The following is a 15,821-nucleotide window of genomic DNA, read 5'->3' on the forward strand; positions in this document are numbered from 1 at the left end:
ACTACAGAAACCCATTCTTGCAGATTTTTTGTGCCTTGCAAACCGAAAGTCTACGCTAAAGTACAATGCTTGAAAGGGGGTGATGAAAGCGACATTGTGGCAAAAAGCACTAGCGTGTGCACAGTGTTTATGCCCGGTTTCTAACTGGGGACCTTACGTGTGTGAGGCGAACGTGATAACCACTACACCACAGAAACCCACCACGATAGGCCTTTTCCGGTTGGAGGGTCGGAGGTTGGGGTCACCGTATTAGCTATTATTTGTTTCTGGTTATTTAAAAACCTGAGTTCAGTTTACCATCCTTGCAAATGATACTCTTGAGTAATGAAGAAAACAAGGAAGAAAGCCCATTTCAGATGCCTAGCTTGATACAAATACCATCCTCAAAACAGCCAGTACTGGCAAGATAGACTGAGTCATGGATATCACCTCTAGCTGTTCCACACACTTTTCTCACCAGATCAGAGGAAAACATACACCAATGGTCGTTAGGTTTTCCAACTCAGCTGACTAAGCAGGAGAGCCAAAGTCCGCATTCCTATTGCCTTTGGGTCCAGAAAACAAGTTTTCCTAAACACTTACAGCGATGGTCAGCAGGTTTTACTAGTCAGCTATTACAGAGTCTGCACTATAGGCACTGCAGCAAAACTTTGCCTGTGTAGGACCAGCAAACCAGGTCACCTAACATCTTCAGGCAAGGGTCTTCAATTTCTCCTGGTCGACTTATAAACAGTGAAGAAAAAGAGCTCCCAGTGAAGGTGTTGCACCTAAACTGTGCTTTATATTGGCAGATTTCACTTACGGCTGCAAGAGGGGCATGGTGTGGCAAGAGCTTTGAGTGTGCCTGACTGTGAAAAAGTTAAAGGTAAGCACTGTTCCTGCCCGGTTTCGAACCAGGGACCTTTCGCGTGTGAGGCGAACGTGATAACCACTACACCACAGAAACCCACCACGATAGGCCTTTTCCGGTTGGAGGGTCGGAGGTTGGGGTCACCGTATTAGCTATTATTTGTTTCTGGTTATTTAAAAACCTGAGTTCAGTTTACCATCCTTGCAAATGATACTCTTGAGTAATGAAGAAAACAAGGAAGAAAGCCCATTTCAGATGCCTAGCTTGATACAAATACCATCCTCAAAACAGCCAGTAGTGGCAAGATAGACTGAGTCATGGATATCACCTCTAGCTGTTCCACACACTTTTCTCACCAGATCAGAGGAAAACATACACCAATGGTCGTTAGGTTTTCCAACTCAGCTGACTAAGCAGGAGAGCCAAAGTCCGCATTCCTATTGCCTTTGGGTCCAGAAAACAAGTTTTCCTAAACACTTACAGCGATGGTCAGCAGGTTTTACTAGTCAGCTATTACAGAGTCTGCACTATAGGCACTGCAGCAAAACTTTGCCTGTGTAGGACCAGCAAACCAGCTCACCTAACATCTTCAGGCAAGGGTCTTCAATTTCTCCTGGTCGACTTATAAACAGTGAAGAAAAAGAGCTCCCAGTGAAGGTGTTGCACCTAAACTGTGCTTTATATTGGCAGATTTCACTTACGGCTGCAAGAGGGGCATGGTGTGGCAAGAGCTTTGAGTGTGCCTGACTGTGAAAAAGTTAAAGGTAAGCACTGTTTCTGCCCGGTTTCGAACCGGGGACCTTTCGCGTGTGAGGCAAACGTGATAACCACTACACTACAGAAACCTATTCATGCTGCTTTGTTGGGCCTTGCAAGTGGAAAGTCTACTCTAAAGTAGAATGCTTGAAAAGGGTTGCTGAAAGCGATATTGTAGCAAAAAGCACTAGCGTGTGCACAGTGTTTCTGCCCGGTTTCGAACCGGGGACCTTTCGCGTGTTAGGCGAACGTGATAACCACTACACTACAGAAACCCATTCTTGCATATTTTTTGTGCCTTGCAAACCGAAAGTCTACGCTAAAGTACAATGCTTGAAAGGGGGTGATGAAAGCGACATTGTGGCAAAAAGCACTAGCGTGTGCACAGTGTTTATGCCCGGTTTCTAACTGGGGACCTTTCGTGTGTGAGGCGAACGTGATTACCACTACACCACAGAAACCCACCACGATAGGCCTTTTCCGGTTGGAGGGTCGGAGGTTGGGGTCACCGTATTAGCTATTATTTGTTTCTGGTTATTTAAAAACCTGAGTTCAGTTTACCATCCTTGCAAATGATACTCTTGAGTAATGAAGAAAACAAGGAAGAAAGCCCATTTCAGATGCCTAGCTTGATACAAATACCATCCTCAAAACAGCCAGTACTGGCAAGATAGACTGAGTCATGGATATCACCTCTAGCTGTTCCACACACTTTTCTCACCAGATCAGAGGAAAACATACACCAATGGTCGTTAGGTTTTCCAACTCAGCTGACTAAGCAGGAGAGCCAAAGTCCGCATTCCTATTGCCTTTGGGTCCAGAAAACAAGTTTTCCTAAACACTTACAGCGATGGTCAGCAGGTTTTACTAGTCAGCTATTACAGAGTCTGCACTATAGGCACTGCAGCAAAACTTTGCCTGTGTAGGACCAGCAAACCAGCTCACCTAACATCTTCAGGCAAGGGTCTTCAATTTCTCCTGGTCGACTTATAAACAGTGAAGAAAAAGAGCTCCCAGTGAAGGTGTTGCACCTAAACTGTGCTTTATATTGGCAGATTTCACTTACGGCTGCAAGAGGGGCATGGTGTGGCAAGAGCTTTGAGTGTGCCTGACTGTGAAAAAGTTAAAGGTAAGCACTGTTTCTGCCCGGTTTCGAACCGGGGACCTTTCGCGTGTGAGGCGAACGTGATAACCACTACACTACAGAAACCTATTCATGCTGCTTTGTTGGGCCTTGCAAGTGGAAAGTCTACTCTAAAGTAGAATGCTTGAAAAGGGTTGCTGAAAGCAATATTGTAGCAAAAAGCACTAGCGTGTGCACAGTGTTTCTGCCCGGTTTAGAACCGGGGACCTTTCGCGTGTTAGGCGAACGTGATAACCACTACACTACAGAAACCCATTCTTGCAGATTTTTTGTGCCTTGCAAACCGAAAGTCTACGCTAAAGTACAATGCTTGAAAGGGGGTGATGAAAGCGACATTGTGGCAAAAAGCACTAGCGTGTGCACAGTGTTTATGCCCGGTTTCTAACTGGGGACCTTACGTGTGTGAGGCGAACGTGATAACCACTACACCACAGAAACCCACCACGATAGGCCTTTTCCGGTTGGAGGGTCGGAGGTTGGGGTCACCGTATTAGCTATTATTTGTTTCTGGTTATTTAAAAACCTGAGTTCAGTTTACCATCCTTGCAAATGATACTCTTGAGTAATGAAGAAAACAAGGAAGAAGGCCCATTTCAGATGCCTAGCTTGATACAAATACCATCCTCAAAACAGCCAGTACTGGCAAGATAGACTGAGTCATGGATATCACCTCTAGCTGTTCCACACACTTTTCTCACCAGATCAGAGGAAAACATACACCAATGGTCGTTAGGTTTTCCAACTCAGCTGACTAAGCAGGAGAGCCAAAGTCCGCATTCCTATTGCCTTTGGGTCCAGAAAACAAGTTTTCCTAAACACTTACAGCGATGGTCAGCAGGTTTTACTAGTCAGCTATTACAGAGTCTGCACTATAGGCACTGCAGCAAAACTTTGCCTGTGTAGGACCAGCAAACCAGCTCACCTAACATCTTCAGGCAAGGGTCTTCAATTTCTCCTGGTCGACTTATAAACAGTGAAGAAAAAGAGCTCCCAGTGAAGGTGTTGCACCTAAACTGTGCTTTATATTGGCAGATTTCACTTACGGCTGCAAGAGGGGCATGGTGTGGCAAGAGATTTGAGTGTGCCTGACTGTGAAAAAGTTAAAGGTAAGCACTGTTTCTGCCCGGTTTCGAACCGGGGACCTTTCACGTGTGAGGCGAACGTGATAACCACTACACTACAGAAACCTATTCATGCTGCTTTGTTGGGCCTTGCAAGTGGAAAGTCTACTCTAAAGTAGAATGCTTGAAAAGGGTTGCTGAAAGCGATATTGTAGCATAAAGCACTAGCGTGTGCACAGTGTTTCTGCCCGGTTTCGAACCGGGGACCTTTCGCGTGTTAGGCGAACGTGATAACCACTACACTACAGAAACCCATTCTTGCAGATTTTTTGTGCCTTGCAAACCGAAAGTCTACGCTAAAGTACAATGCTTGAAAGGGGGTGATGAAAGCGACATTGTGGCAAAAAGCACTAGCGTGTGCACAGTGTTTATGCCCGGTTTCTAACTGGGGACCTTACGTGTGTGAGGCGAACGTGATAACCACTACACCACAGAAACCCACCACGATAGGCCTTTTCCGGTTGGAGGGTCGGAGGTTGGGGTCACCGTATTAGCTATTATTTGTTTCTGGTTATTTAAAAACCTGAGTTCAGTTTACCATCCTTGCAAATGATACTCTTGAGTAATGAAGAAAACAAGGAAGAAAGCCCATTTCAGATGCCTAGCTTGATACAAATACCATCCTCAAAACAGCCAGTACTGGCAAGATAGACTGAGTCATGGATATCACCTCTAGCTGTTCCACACACTTTTCTCACCAGATCAGAGGAAAACATACACCAATGGTCGTTAGGTTTTCCAACTCAGCTGACTAAGCAGGAGAGCCAAAGTCCGCATTCCTATTGCCTTTGGGTCCAGAAAACAAGTTTTCCTAAACACTTACAGCGATGGTCAGCAGGTTTTACTAGTCAGCTATTACAGAGTCTGCACTATAGGCACTGCAGCAAAACTTTGCCTGTGTAGGACCAGCAAACCAGCTCACCTAACATCTTCAGGCAAGGGTCTTCAATTTCTCCTGGTCGACTTATAAACAGTGAAGAAAAAGAGCTCCCAGTGAAGGTGTTGCACCTAAACTGTGCTTTATATTGGCAGATTTCACTTACGGCTGCAAGAGGGGCATGGTGTGGCAAGAGCTTTGAGTGTGCCTGACTGTGAAAAAGTTAAAGGTAAGCACTGTTTCTGCCCGGTTTCGAACCGGGGACCTTTCGCGTGTGAGGCGAACGTGATAACCACTACACTACAGAAACCTATTCATGCTGCTTTGTTGGGCCTTGCAAGTGGAAAGTCTACTCTAAAGTAGAATGCTTGAAAAGGGTTGCTGAAAGCGATATTGTAGCAAAAAGCACTAGCGTGTGCACAGTGTTTCTGCCCGGTTTCGAACCGGGGACCTTTCGCGTGTTAGGCGAACGTGATAACCACTACACTACAGAAACCCATTCTTGCAGATTTTTTGTGCCTTGCAAACCGAAAGTCTACGCTAAAGTACAATGCTTGAAAGGGGGTGATGAAAGCGACATTGTGGCAAAAAGCACTAGCGTGTGCACAGTGTTTATGCCCGGTTTCTAACTGGGGACCTTACGTGTGTGAGGCGAACGTGATAACCACTACACCACAGAAACCCACCACGATAGGCCTTTTCCGGTTGGAGGGTCGGAGGTTGGGGTCACCGTATTAGCTATTATTTGTTTCTGGTTATTTAAAAACCTGAGTTCAGTTTACCATCCTTGCAAATGATACTCTTGAGTAATGAAGAAAACAAGGAAGAAGGCCCATTTCAGATGCCTAGCTTGATACAAATACCATCCTCAAAACAGCCAGTACTGGCAAGATAGACTGAGTCATGGATATCACCTCTAGCTGTTCCACACACTTTTCTCACCAGATCAGAGGAAAACATACACCAATGGTCGTTAGGTTTTCCAACTCAGCTGACTAAGCAGGAGAGCCAAAGTCCGCATTCCTATTGCCTTTGGGTCCAGAAAACAAGTTTTCCTAAACACTTACAGCGATGGTCAGCAGGTTTTACTAGTCAGCTATTACAGAGTCTGCACTATAGGCACTGCAGCAAAACTTTGCCTGTGTAGGACCAGCAAACCAGCTCACCTAACATCTTCAGGCAAGGGTCTTCAATTTCTCCTGGTCGACTTATAAACAGTGAAGAAAAAGAGCTCCCAGTGAAGGTGTTGCACCTAAACTGTGCTTTATATTGGCAGATTTCACTTACGGCTGCAAGAGGGGCATGGTGTGGCAAGAGATTTGAGTGTGCCTGACTGTGAAAAAGTTAAAGGTAAGCACTGTTTCTGCCCGGTTTCGAACCGGGGACCTTTCACGTGTGAGGCGAACGTGATAACCACTACACTACAGAAACCTATTCATGCTGCTTTGTTGGGCCTTGCAAGTGGAAAGTCTACTCTAAAGTAGAATGCTTGAAAAGGGTTGCTGAAAGCGATATTGTAGCATAAAGCACTAGCGTGTGCACAGTGTTTCTGCCCGGTTTCGAACCGGGGACCTTTCGCGTGTTAGGCGAACGTGATAACCACTACACTACAGAAACCCATTCTTGCAGATTTTTTGTGCCTTGCAAACCGAAAGTCTACGCTAAAGTACAATGCTTGAAAGGGGGTGATGAAAGCGACATTGTGGCAAAAAGCACTAGCGTGTGCACAGTGTTTATGCCCGGTTTCTAACTGGGGACCTTACGTGTGTGAGGCGAACGTGATAACCACTACACCACAGAAACCCACCACGATAGGCCTTTTCCGGTTGGAGGGTCGGAGGTTGGGGTCACCGTATTAGCTATTATTTGTTTCTGGTTATTTAAAAACCTGAGTTCAGTTTACCATCCTTGCAAATGATACTCTTGAGTAATGAAGAAAACAAGGAAGAAAGCCCATTTCAGATGCCTAGCTTGATACAAATACCATCCTCAAAACAGCCAGTACTGGCAAGATAGACTGAGTCATGGATATCACCTCTAGCTGTTCCACACACTTTTCTCACCAGATCAGAGGAAAACATACACCAATGGTCGTTAGGTTTTCCAACTCAGCTGACTAAGCAGGAGAGCCAAAGTCCGCATTCCTATTGCCTTTGGGTCCAGAAAACAAGTTTTCCTAAACACTTACAGCGATGGTCAGCAGGTTTTACTAGTCAGCTATTACAGAGTCTGCACTATAGGCACTGCAGCAAAACTTTGCCTGTGTAGGACCAGCAAACCAGCTCACCTAACATCTTCAGGCAAGGGTCTTCAATTTCTCCTGGTCGACTTATAAACAGTGAAGAAAAAGAGCTCCCAGTGAAGGTGTTGCACCTAAACTGTGCTTTATATTGGCAGATTTCACTTACGGCTGCAAGAGGGGCATGGTGTGGCAAGAGCTTTGAGTGTGCCTGACTGTGAAAAAGTTAAAGGTAAGCACTGTTTCTGCCCGGTTTCGAACCGGGGACCTTTCGCGTGTGAGGCGAACGTGATAACCACTACACTACAGAAACCTATTCATGCTGCTTTGTTGGGCCTTGCAAGTGGAAAGTCTACTCTAAAGTAGAATGCTTGAAAAGGGTTGCTGAAAGCGATATTGTAGCAAAAAGCACTAGCGTGTGCACAGTGTTTCTGCCCGGTTTCGAACCGGGGACCTTTCGCGTGTTAGGCGAACGTGATAACCACTACACTACAGAAACCCATTCTTGCAGATTTTTTGTGCCTTGCAAACCGAAAGTCTACGCTAAAGTACAATGCTTGAAAGGGGGTGATGAAAGCGACATTGTGGCAAAAAGCACTAGCGTGTGCACAGTGTTTATGCCCGGTTTCTAACTGGGGACCTTACGTGTGTGAGGCGAACGTGATAACCACTACACCACAGAAACCCACCACGATAGGCCTTTTCCGGTTGGAGGGTCGGAGGTTGGGGTCACCGTATTAGCTATTATTTGTTTCTGGTTATTTAAAAACCTGAGTTCAGTTTACCATCCTTGCAAATGATACTCTTGAGTAATGAAGAAAACAAGGAAGAAAGCCCATTTCAGATGCCTAGCTTGATACAAATACCATCCTCAAAACAGCCAGTACTGGCAAGATAGACTGAGTCATGGATATCACCTCTAGCTGTTCCACACACTTTTCTCACCAGATCAGAGGAAAACATACACCAATGGTCGTTAGGTTTTCCAACTCAGCTGACTAAGCAGGAGAGCCAAAGTCCGCATTCCTATTGCCTTTGGGTCCAGAAAACAAGTTTTCCTAAACACTTACAGCGATGGTCAGCAGGTTTTACTAGTCAGCTATTACAGAGTCTGCACTATAGGCACTGCAGCAAAACTTTGCCTGTGTAGGACCAGCAAACCAGCTCACCTAACATCTTCAGGCAAGGGTCTTCAATTTCTCCTGGTCGACTTATAAACAGTGAAGAAAAAGAGCTCCCAGTGAAGGTGTTGCACCTAAACTGTGCTTTATATTGGCAGATTTCACTTACGGCTGCAAGAGGGGCATGGTGTGGCAAGAGCTTTGAGTGTGCCTGACTGTGAAAAAGTTAAAGGTAAGCACTGTTTCTGCCCGGTTTCGAACCGGGGACCTTTCGCGTGTGAGGCGAACGTGATAACCACTACACTACAGAAACCTATTCATGCTGCCTTGTTGGGCCTTGCAAGTGGAAAGTCTACTCTAAAGTAGAATGCTTGAAAAGGGTTGCTGAAAGCGATATTGTAGCAAAAAGCACTAGCGTGTGCACAGTGTTTCTGCCCGGTTTCGAACCAGGGACCTTTCGCGTGTTAGGCGAACGTGATAACCACTACACTACAGAAACCCATTCTTGCATATTTTTTGTGCCTTGCAAACCGAAAGTCTACGCTAAAGTACAATGCTTGAAAGGGGGTGATGAAAGCGACATTGTGGCAAAAAGCACTAGCGTGTGCACAGTGTTTATGCCCGGTTTCTAACTGGGGACCTTTCGTGTGTGAGGCGAACGTGATTACCACTACACCACAGAAACCCACCACGATAGGCCTTTTCCGGTTGGAGGGTCGGAGGTTGGGGTCACCGTATTAGCTATTATTTGTTTCTGGTTATTTAAAAACCTGAGTTCAGTTTACCATCCTTGCAAATGATACTCTTGAGTAATGAAGAAAACAAGGAAGAAAGCCCATTTCAGATGCCTAGCTTGATACAAATACCATCCTCAAAACAGCCAGTACTGGCAAGATAGACTGAGTCATGGATATCACCTCTAGCTGTTCCACACACTTTTCTCACCAGATCAGAGGAAAACATACACCAATGGTCGTTAGGTTTTCCAACTCAGCTGACTAAGCAGGAGAGCCAAAGTCCGCATTCCTATTGCCTTTGGGTCCAGAAAACAAGTTTTCCTAAACACTTACAGCGATGGTCAGCAGGTTTTACTAGTCAGCTATTACAGAGTCTGCACTATAGGCACTGCAGCAAAACTTTGCCTGTGTAGGACCAGCAAACCAGCTCACCTAACATCTTCAGGCAAGGGTCTTCAATTTCTCCTGGTCGACTTATAAACAGTGAAGAAAAAGAGCTCCCAGTGAAGGTGTTGCACCTAAACTGTGCTTTATATTGGCAGATTTCACTTACGGCTGCAAAAGGGGCATGGTGTGGCAAGAGCTTCGAGTGTGCCTGACTGTGAAAAAGTTAAAGGTAAGCACTGTTTCTGCCCGGTTTCGAACCGGGGACCTTTCGCGTGTGAGGCGAACGTGATAACCACTGCACTACAGAAACCTATTCATGCCGCTTTGTTGGGCCTTGCAAGTGGAAAGTCTACTCTAAAGTAGAATGCTTGAAAAGGGTTGCTGAAAGCGATATTGTAGCAAAAAGCACTAGCGTGTGCACAGTGTTTCTGCCCGGTTTCGAACCGGGGACCTTTCGCGTGTTAGGCGAACGTGATAAGCACTACACTACAGAAACCCATTCTTGCAGATTTTTTGTGCCTTGCAAACCGAAAGTCTACGCTAAAGTACAATGCTTGAAAGGGGGTGATGAAAGCGACATTGTGGCAAAAAGCACTAGCGTGTGCACAGTGTTTATGCCCGGTTTCTAACTGGGGACCTTACGTGTGTGAGGCGAACGTGATAACCACTACACCACAGAAACCCACCACGATAGGCCTTTTCCGGTTGGAGGGTCGGAGGTTGGGGTCACCGTATTAGCTATTATTTGTTTCTGGTTATTTAAAAACCTGAGTTCAGTTTACCATCCTTGCAAATGATACTCTTGAGTAATGAAGAAAACAAGGAAGAAAGCCCATTTCAGATGCCTAGCTTGATACAAATACCATCCTCAAAACAGCCAGTACTGGCAAGATAGACTGAGTCATGGATATCACCTCTAGCTGTTCCACACACTTTTCTCACCAGATCAGAGGAAAACATACACCAATGGTCGTTAGGTTTTCCAACTCAGCTGACTAAGCAGGAGAGCCAAAGTCCGCATTCCTATTGCCTTTGGGTCCAGAAAACAAGTTTTCCTAAACACTTACAGCGATGGTCAGCAGGTTTTACTAGTCAGCTATTACAGAGTCTGCACTATAGGCACTGCAGCAAAACTTTGCCTGTGTAGGACCAGCAAACCAGCTCACCTAACATCTTCAGGCAAGGGTCTTCAATTTCTCCTGGTCGACTTATAAACAGTGAAGAAAAAGAGCTCCCAGTGAAGGTGTTGCACCTAAACTGTGCTTTATATTGGCAGATTTCACTTACGGCTGCAAGAGGGGCATGGTGTGGCAAGAGCTTTGAGTGTGCCTGACTGTGAAAAAGTTAAAGGTAAGCACTGTTCCTGCCCGGTTTCGAACCAGGGACCTTTCGCGTGTGAGGCGAACGTGATAACCACTACACTACAGAAACCTATTCATGCTGCTTTGTTGGGCCTTGCAAGTGGAAAGTCTACTCTAAAGTAGAATGCTTGAAAAGGGTTGCTGAAAGCGATATTGTAGCAAAAAGCACTAGCGTGTGCACAGTGTTTCTGCCCGGTTTCGAACCGGGGACCTTTCGCGTGTTAGGCGAACGTGATAACCACTACACTACAGAAACCCATTCTTGCAGATTTTTTGTGCCTTGCAAACCGAAAGTCTACGCTAAAGTACAATGCTTGAAAGGGGGTGATGAAAGCGACATTGTGGCAAAAAGCACTAGCGTGTGCACAGTGTTTATGCCCGGTTTCTAACTGGGGACCTTACGTGTGTGAGGCGAACGTGATAACCACTACACCACAGAAACCCACCACGATAGGCCTTTTCCGGTTGGAGGGTCGGAGGTTGGGGTCACCGTATTAGCTATTATTTGTTTCTGGTTATTTAAAAACCTGAGTTCAGTTTACCATCCTTGCAAATGATACTCTTGAGTAATGAAGAAAACAAGGAAGAAAGCCCATTTCAGATGCCTAGCTTGATACAAATACCATCCTCAAAACAGCCAGTACTGGCAAGATAGACTGAGTCATGGATATCACCTCTAGCTGTTCCACACACTTTTCTCACCAGATCAGAGGAAAACATACACCAATGGTCGTTAGGTTTTCCAACTCAGCTGACTAAGCAGGAGAGCCAAAGTCCGCATTCCTATTGCCTTTGGGTCCAGAAAACAAGTTTTCCTAAACACTTACAGCGATGGTCAGCAGGTTTTACTAGTCAGCTATTACAGAGTCTGCACTATAGGCACTGCAGCAAAACTTTGCCTGTGTAGGACCAGCAAACCAGCTCACCTAACATCTTCAGGCAAGGGTCTTCAATTTCTCCTGGTCGACTTATAAACAGTGAAGAAAAAGAGCTCCCAGTGAAGGTGTTGCACCTAAACTGTGCTTTATATTGGCAGATTTCACTTACGGCTGCAAGAGGGGCATGGTGTGGCAAGAGCTTTGAGTGTGCCTGACTGTGAAAAAGTTAAAGGTAAGCACTGTTTCTGCCCGGTTTCGAACCGGGGACCTTTCGCGTGTGAGGCGAACGTGATAACCACTACACTACAGAAACCTATTCATGCTGCTTTGTTGGGCCTTGCAAGTGGAAAGTCTACTCTAAAGTAGAATGCTTGAAAAGGGTTGCTGAAAGCGATATTGTAGCAAAAAGCACTAGCGTGTGCACAGTGTTTCTGCCCGGTTTCGAACCGGGGACCTTTCGCGTGTTAGGCGAACGTGATAACCACTACACTACAGAAACCCATTCTTGCTTTTTTTTTGTGCCTTGCAAACCGAAAGTCTACGCTAAAGTACAATGCTTGAAAGGGGGTGATGAAAGCGACATTGTGGCAAAAAGCACTAGCGTGTGCACAGTGTTTCTGCCCGGTTTCTAACTGGGGACCTTTCGTGTGTGAGGCGAACGTGATAACCACTACACCACAGAAACCCACCACGATAGGCCTTTTCCGGTTGGAGGGTCGGAGGTTGGGGTCACCGTATTAGCTATTATTTGTTTCTGGTTATTTAAAAACCTGAGTTCAGTTTACCATCCTTGCAAATGATACTCTTGAGTAATGAAGAAAACAAGGAAGAAAGCCCATTTCAGATGCCTAGCTTGATACAAATACCATCCTCAAAACAGCCAGTACTGGCAAGATAGACTGAGTCATGGATATCACCTCTAGCTGTTCCACACACTTTTCTCACCAGATCAGAGGAAAACATACACCAATGGTCGTTAGGTTTTCCAACTCAGCTGACTAAGCAGGAGAGCCAAAGTCCGCATTCCTATTGCCTTTGGGTCCAGAAAACAAGTTTTCCTAAACACTTACAGGGATGGTCAGCAGGTTTTACTAGTCAGCTATTACAGAGTCTGCACTATAGGCACTGCAGCAAAACTTTGCCTGTGTAGGACCAGCAAACCAGCTCACCTAACATCTTCAGGCAAGGGTCTTCAATTTCTCCTGGTCGACTTATAAACAGTGAAGAAAAAGAGCTCCCAGTGAAGGTGTTGCACCTAAACTGTGCTTTATATTGGCAGATTTCACTTACGGCTGCAAGAGGGGCATGGTGTGGCAAGAGCTTTGAGTGTGCCTGACTGTGAAAAAGTTAAAGGTAAACACTGTTTCTGCCCGGTTTCGAACCGGGGACCTTTCGCGTGTGAGGCGAACGTGATAACCACTACACTACAGAAACCTAGTCATGCTGCTTTGTTGGGCCTTGCAAGTGGAAAGTCTACTCTAAAGTAGAATGCTTGAAAAGGGTTGCTGAAAGCGATATTGTAGCAAAAAGCACTAGCGTGTGCACAGTGTTTCTGCCCGGTTTCGAACCGGGGACCTTTCGCGTGTTAGGCGAACGTGATAACCACTACACTACAGAAACCCATTCTTGCAGATTTTTTGTGCCTTGCAAACCGAAAGTCTACGCTAAAGTACAATGCTTGAAAGGGGGTGATGAAAGCGACATTGTGGCAAAAAGCACTAGCGTGTGCACAGTGTTTATGCCCGGTTTCTAACTGGGGACCTTACGTGTGTGAGGCGAACGTGATAACCACTACACCACAGAAACCCACCACGATAGGCCTTTTCCGGTTGGAGGGTCGGAGGTTGGGGTCACCGTATTAGCTATTATTTGTTTCTGGTTATTTAAAAACCTGAGTTCAGTTTACCATCCTTGCAAATGATACTCTTGAGTAATGAAGAAAACAAGGAAGAAAGCCCATTTCAGATGCCTAGCTTGATACAAATACCATCCTCAAAACAGCCAGTACTGGCAAGATAGACTGAGTCATGGATATCACCTCTAGCTGTTCCACACACTTTTCTCACCAGATCAGAGGAAAACATACACCAATGGTCGTTAGGTTTTCCAACTCAGCTGACTAAGCAGGAGAGCCAAAGTCCGCATTCCTATTGCCTTTGGGTCCAGAAAACAAGTTTTCCTAAACACTTACAGCGATGGTCAGCAGGTTTTACTAGTCAGCTATTACAGAGTCTGCACTATAGGCACTGCAGCAAAACTTTGCCTGTGTAGGACCAGCAAACCAGGTCACCTAACATCTTCAGGCAAGGGTCTTCAATTTCTCCTGGTCGACTTATAAACAGTGAAGAAAAAGAGCTCCCAGTGAAGGTGTTGCACCTAAACTGTGCTTTATATTGGCAGATTTCACTTACGGCTGCAAGAGGGGCATGGTGTGGCAAGAGCTTTGAGTGTGCCTGACTGTGAAAAAGTTAAAGGTAAGCACTGTTTCTGCCCGGTTTCGAACCGGGGACCTTTCGCGTGTGAGGCGAACATGATAACCACTACACTACAGAAACCTATTCATGCTGCTTTGTTGGGCCTTGCAAGTGGAAAGTCTACTCTAAAGTAGAATGCTTGAAAAGGGTTGCTGAAAGCGATATTGTAGCAAAAAGCACTAGCGTGTGCACAGTGTTTCTGCCCGGTTTCGAACCGGGGACCTTTCGCGTGTTAGGCGAACGTGATAACCACTACACTACAGAAACCCATTCTTGCAGATTTTTTGTGCCTTGCAAACCGAAAGTCTACGCTAAAGTACAATGCTTGAAAGGGGGTGATGAAAGCGACATTGTGGCAAAAAGCACTAGCGTGTGCACAGTGTTTATGCCCGGTTTCTAACTGGGGACCTTACGTGTGTGAGGCGAACGTGATAACCACTACACCACAGAAACCCACCACGATAGGCCTTTTCCGGTTGGAGGGTCGGAGGTTGGGGTCACCGTATTAGCTATTATTTGTTTCTGGTTATTTAAAAACCTGAGTTCAGTTTACCATCCTTGCAAATGATACTCTTGAGTAATGAAGAAAACAAGGAAGAAAGCCCATTTCAGATGCCTAGCTTGATACAAATACCATCCTCAAAACAGCCAGTACTGGCAAGATAGACTGAGTCATGGATATCACCTCTAGCTGTTCCACACAATTTTCTCACCAGATCAGAGGAAAACATACACCAATGGTCGTTAGGTTTTCCAACTCAGCTGACTAAGCAGGAGAGCCAAAGTCCGCATTCCTATTGCCTTTGGGTCCAGAAAACAAGTTTTCCTAAACACTTACAGCGATGGTCAGCAGGTTTTACTAGTCAGCTATTACAGAGTCTGCACTATAGGCACTGCAGCAAAACTTTGCCTGTGTAGGACCAGCAAACCAGCTCACCTAACATCTTCAGGCAAGGGTCTTCAATTTCTCCTGGTCGACTTATAAACAGTGAAGAAAAAGAGCTCCCAGTGAAGGTGTTGCACCTAAACTGTGCTTTATATTGGCAGATTTCACTTACGGCTGCAAGAGGGGCATGGTGTGGCAAGAGATTTGAGTGTGCCTGACCGTGAAAAAGTTAAAGGTAAGCACTGTTTCTGCCCGGTTTCGAACCGGGGACCTTTCGCGTGTGAGGCGAACGTGATAACCACTACACTACAGAAACCTATTCATGCTGCCTTGTTGGGCCTTGCAAGTGGAAAGTCTACTCTAAAGTAGAATGCTTGAAAAGGGTTGCTGAAAGCGATATTGTAGCAAAAAGCACTAGCGTGTGCACAGTGTTTCTGCCTGGTTTCGAACCGGGGACCTTTCGCGTGTTAGGCGAACGTGATAACCACTACACTACAGAAACCCATTCTTGCATATTTTTTGTGCCTTGCAAACCGAAAGTCTACGCTAAAGTACAATGCTTGAAAGGGGGTGATGAAAGCGACATTGTGGCAAAAAGCACTAGCGTGTGCACAGTGTTTATGCCCGGTTTCTAACTGGGGACCTTTCGTGTGTGAGGCGAACGTGATTACCACTACACCACAGAAACCCACCACGATAGGCCTTTTCCGGTTGGAGGGTCGGAGGTTGGGGTCACCGTATTAGCTATTATTTGTTTCTGGTTATTTAAAAACCTGAGTTCAGTTTACCATCCTTGCAAATGATACTCTTGAGTAATGAAGAAAACAAGGAAGAAAGCCCATTTCAGATGCCTAGCTTGATACAAATACCATCCTCAAAACAGCCAGTACTGGCAAGATAGACTGAGTCATGGATATCACCTCTAGCTGTTCCACACACTTTTCTCACCAGATCAGAGGAAAACATACACCAATGGTCGTTAGGTTTTCC

General features: G+C 45.6%; 22 non-coding genes across 22 annotated transcripts; all 22 read right to left on the minus strand.

Moving 5' to 3' along the window:
- Positions 1–873: 873 nt before the first annotated feature.
- On the minus strand, positions 874–946 carry TRNAV-CAC (transfer RNA valine (anticodon CAC)). The gene has a single exon. It is a non-coding gene; the product is annotated as a tRNA-Val (tRNA).
- Positions 947–1,622: 676 nt separating this feature from the next.
- On the minus strand, positions 1,623–1,695 carry TRNAV-CAC (transfer RNA valine (anticodon CAC)). Its single transcript has one exon. It is a non-coding gene; the product is annotated as a tRNA-Val (tRNA).
- A 113-nt stretch (positions 1,696–1,808) lies between these two features.
- Positions 1,809–1,881, minus strand: TRNAV-AAC (transfer RNA valine (anticodon AAC)). Its single transcript has one exon. It is a non-coding gene; the product is annotated as a tRNA-Val (tRNA).
- Positions 1,882–2,743: 862 nt separating this feature from the next.
- On the minus strand, positions 2,744–2,816 carry TRNAV-CAC (transfer RNA valine (anticodon CAC)). The gene has a single exon. It is a non-coding gene; the product is annotated as a tRNA-Val (tRNA).
- A 1,048-nt stretch (positions 2,817–3,864) lies between these two features.
- Positions 3,865–3,937, minus strand: TRNAV-CAC (transfer RNA valine (anticodon CAC)). The gene has a single exon. It is a non-coding gene; the product is annotated as a tRNA-Val (tRNA).
- A 113-nt stretch (positions 3,938–4,050) lies between these two features.
- Positions 4,051–4,123, minus strand: TRNAV-AAC (transfer RNA valine (anticodon AAC)). Its single transcript has one exon. It is a non-coding gene; the product is annotated as a tRNA-Val (tRNA).
- Positions 4,124–4,985: 862 nt separating this feature from the next.
- TRNAV-CAC (transfer RNA valine (anticodon CAC)) lies at positions 4,986–5,058 on the minus strand. Its single transcript has one exon. It is a non-coding gene; the product is annotated as a tRNA-Val (tRNA).
- A 113-nt stretch (positions 5,059–5,171) lies between these two features.
- On the minus strand, positions 5,172–5,244 carry TRNAV-AAC (transfer RNA valine (anticodon AAC)). Its single transcript has one exon. It is a non-coding gene; the product is annotated as a tRNA-Val (tRNA).
- Positions 5,245–6,106: 862 nt separating this feature from the next.
- On the minus strand, positions 6,107–6,179 carry TRNAV-CAC (transfer RNA valine (anticodon CAC)). The gene has a single exon. It is a non-coding gene; the product is annotated as a tRNA-Val (tRNA).
- A 113-nt stretch (positions 6,180–6,292) lies between these two features.
- Positions 6,293–6,365, minus strand: TRNAV-AAC (transfer RNA valine (anticodon AAC)). The gene has a single exon. It is a non-coding gene; the product is annotated as a tRNA-Val (tRNA).
- An 862-nt stretch (positions 6,366–7,227) lies between these two features.
- TRNAV-CAC (transfer RNA valine (anticodon CAC)) lies at positions 7,228–7,300 on the minus strand. The gene has a single exon. It is a non-coding gene; the product is annotated as a tRNA-Val (tRNA).
- A 113-nt stretch (positions 7,301–7,413) lies between these two features.
- Positions 7,414–7,486, minus strand: TRNAV-AAC (transfer RNA valine (anticodon AAC)). The gene has a single exon. It is a non-coding gene; the product is annotated as a tRNA-Val (tRNA).
- An 862-nt stretch (positions 7,487–8,348) lies between these two features.
- TRNAV-CAC (transfer RNA valine (anticodon CAC)) lies at positions 8,349–8,421 on the minus strand. The gene has a single exon. It is a non-coding gene; the product is annotated as a tRNA-Val (tRNA).
- A 2,169-nt stretch (positions 8,422–10,590) lies between these two features.
- On the minus strand, positions 10,591–10,663 carry TRNAV-CAC (transfer RNA valine (anticodon CAC)). The gene has a single exon. It is a non-coding gene; the product is annotated as a tRNA-Val (tRNA).
- A 113-nt stretch (positions 10,664–10,776) lies between these two features.
- Positions 10,777–10,849, minus strand: TRNAV-AAC (transfer RNA valine (anticodon AAC)). Its single transcript has one exon. It is a non-coding gene; the product is annotated as a tRNA-Val (tRNA).
- Positions 10,850–11,711: 862 nt separating this feature from the next.
- TRNAV-CAC (transfer RNA valine (anticodon CAC)) lies at positions 11,712–11,784 on the minus strand. Its single transcript has one exon. It is a non-coding gene; the product is annotated as a tRNA-Val (tRNA).
- A 113-nt stretch (positions 11,785–11,897) lies between these two features.
- TRNAV-AAC (transfer RNA valine (anticodon AAC)) lies at positions 11,898–11,970 on the minus strand. The gene has a single exon. It is a non-coding gene; the product is annotated as a tRNA-Val (tRNA).
- Positions 11,971–12,832: 862 nt separating this feature from the next.
- TRNAV-CAC (transfer RNA valine (anticodon CAC)) lies at positions 12,833–12,905 on the minus strand. Its single transcript has one exon. It is a non-coding gene; the product is annotated as a tRNA-Val (tRNA).
- A 113-nt stretch (positions 12,906–13,018) lies between these two features.
- TRNAV-AAC (transfer RNA valine (anticodon AAC)) lies at positions 13,019–13,091 on the minus strand. Its single transcript has one exon. It is a non-coding gene; the product is annotated as a tRNA-Val (tRNA).
- An 862-nt stretch (positions 13,092–13,953) lies between these two features.
- Positions 13,954–14,026, minus strand: TRNAV-CAC (transfer RNA valine (anticodon CAC)). The gene has a single exon. It is a non-coding gene; the product is annotated as a tRNA-Val (tRNA).
- Positions 14,027–14,139: 113 nt separating this feature from the next.
- Positions 14,140–14,212, minus strand: TRNAV-AAC (transfer RNA valine (anticodon AAC)). Its single transcript has one exon. It is a non-coding gene; the product is annotated as a tRNA-Val (tRNA).
- Positions 14,213–15,074: 862 nt separating this feature from the next.
- Positions 15,075–15,147, minus strand: TRNAV-CAC (transfer RNA valine (anticodon CAC)). Its single transcript has one exon. It is a non-coding gene; the product is annotated as a tRNA-Val (tRNA).
- Positions 15,148–15,821: the final 674 nt, after the last annotated feature.

This window comes from Aquarana catesbeiana, linkage group LG03 (assembly GCF_042186555.1).
Source record: "Aquarana catesbeiana isolate 2022-GZ linkage group LG03, ASM4218655v1, whole genome shotgun sequence".
NCBI lineage: Eukaryota > Metazoa > Chordata > Amphibia > Anura > Ranidae > Aquarana > Aquarana catesbeiana.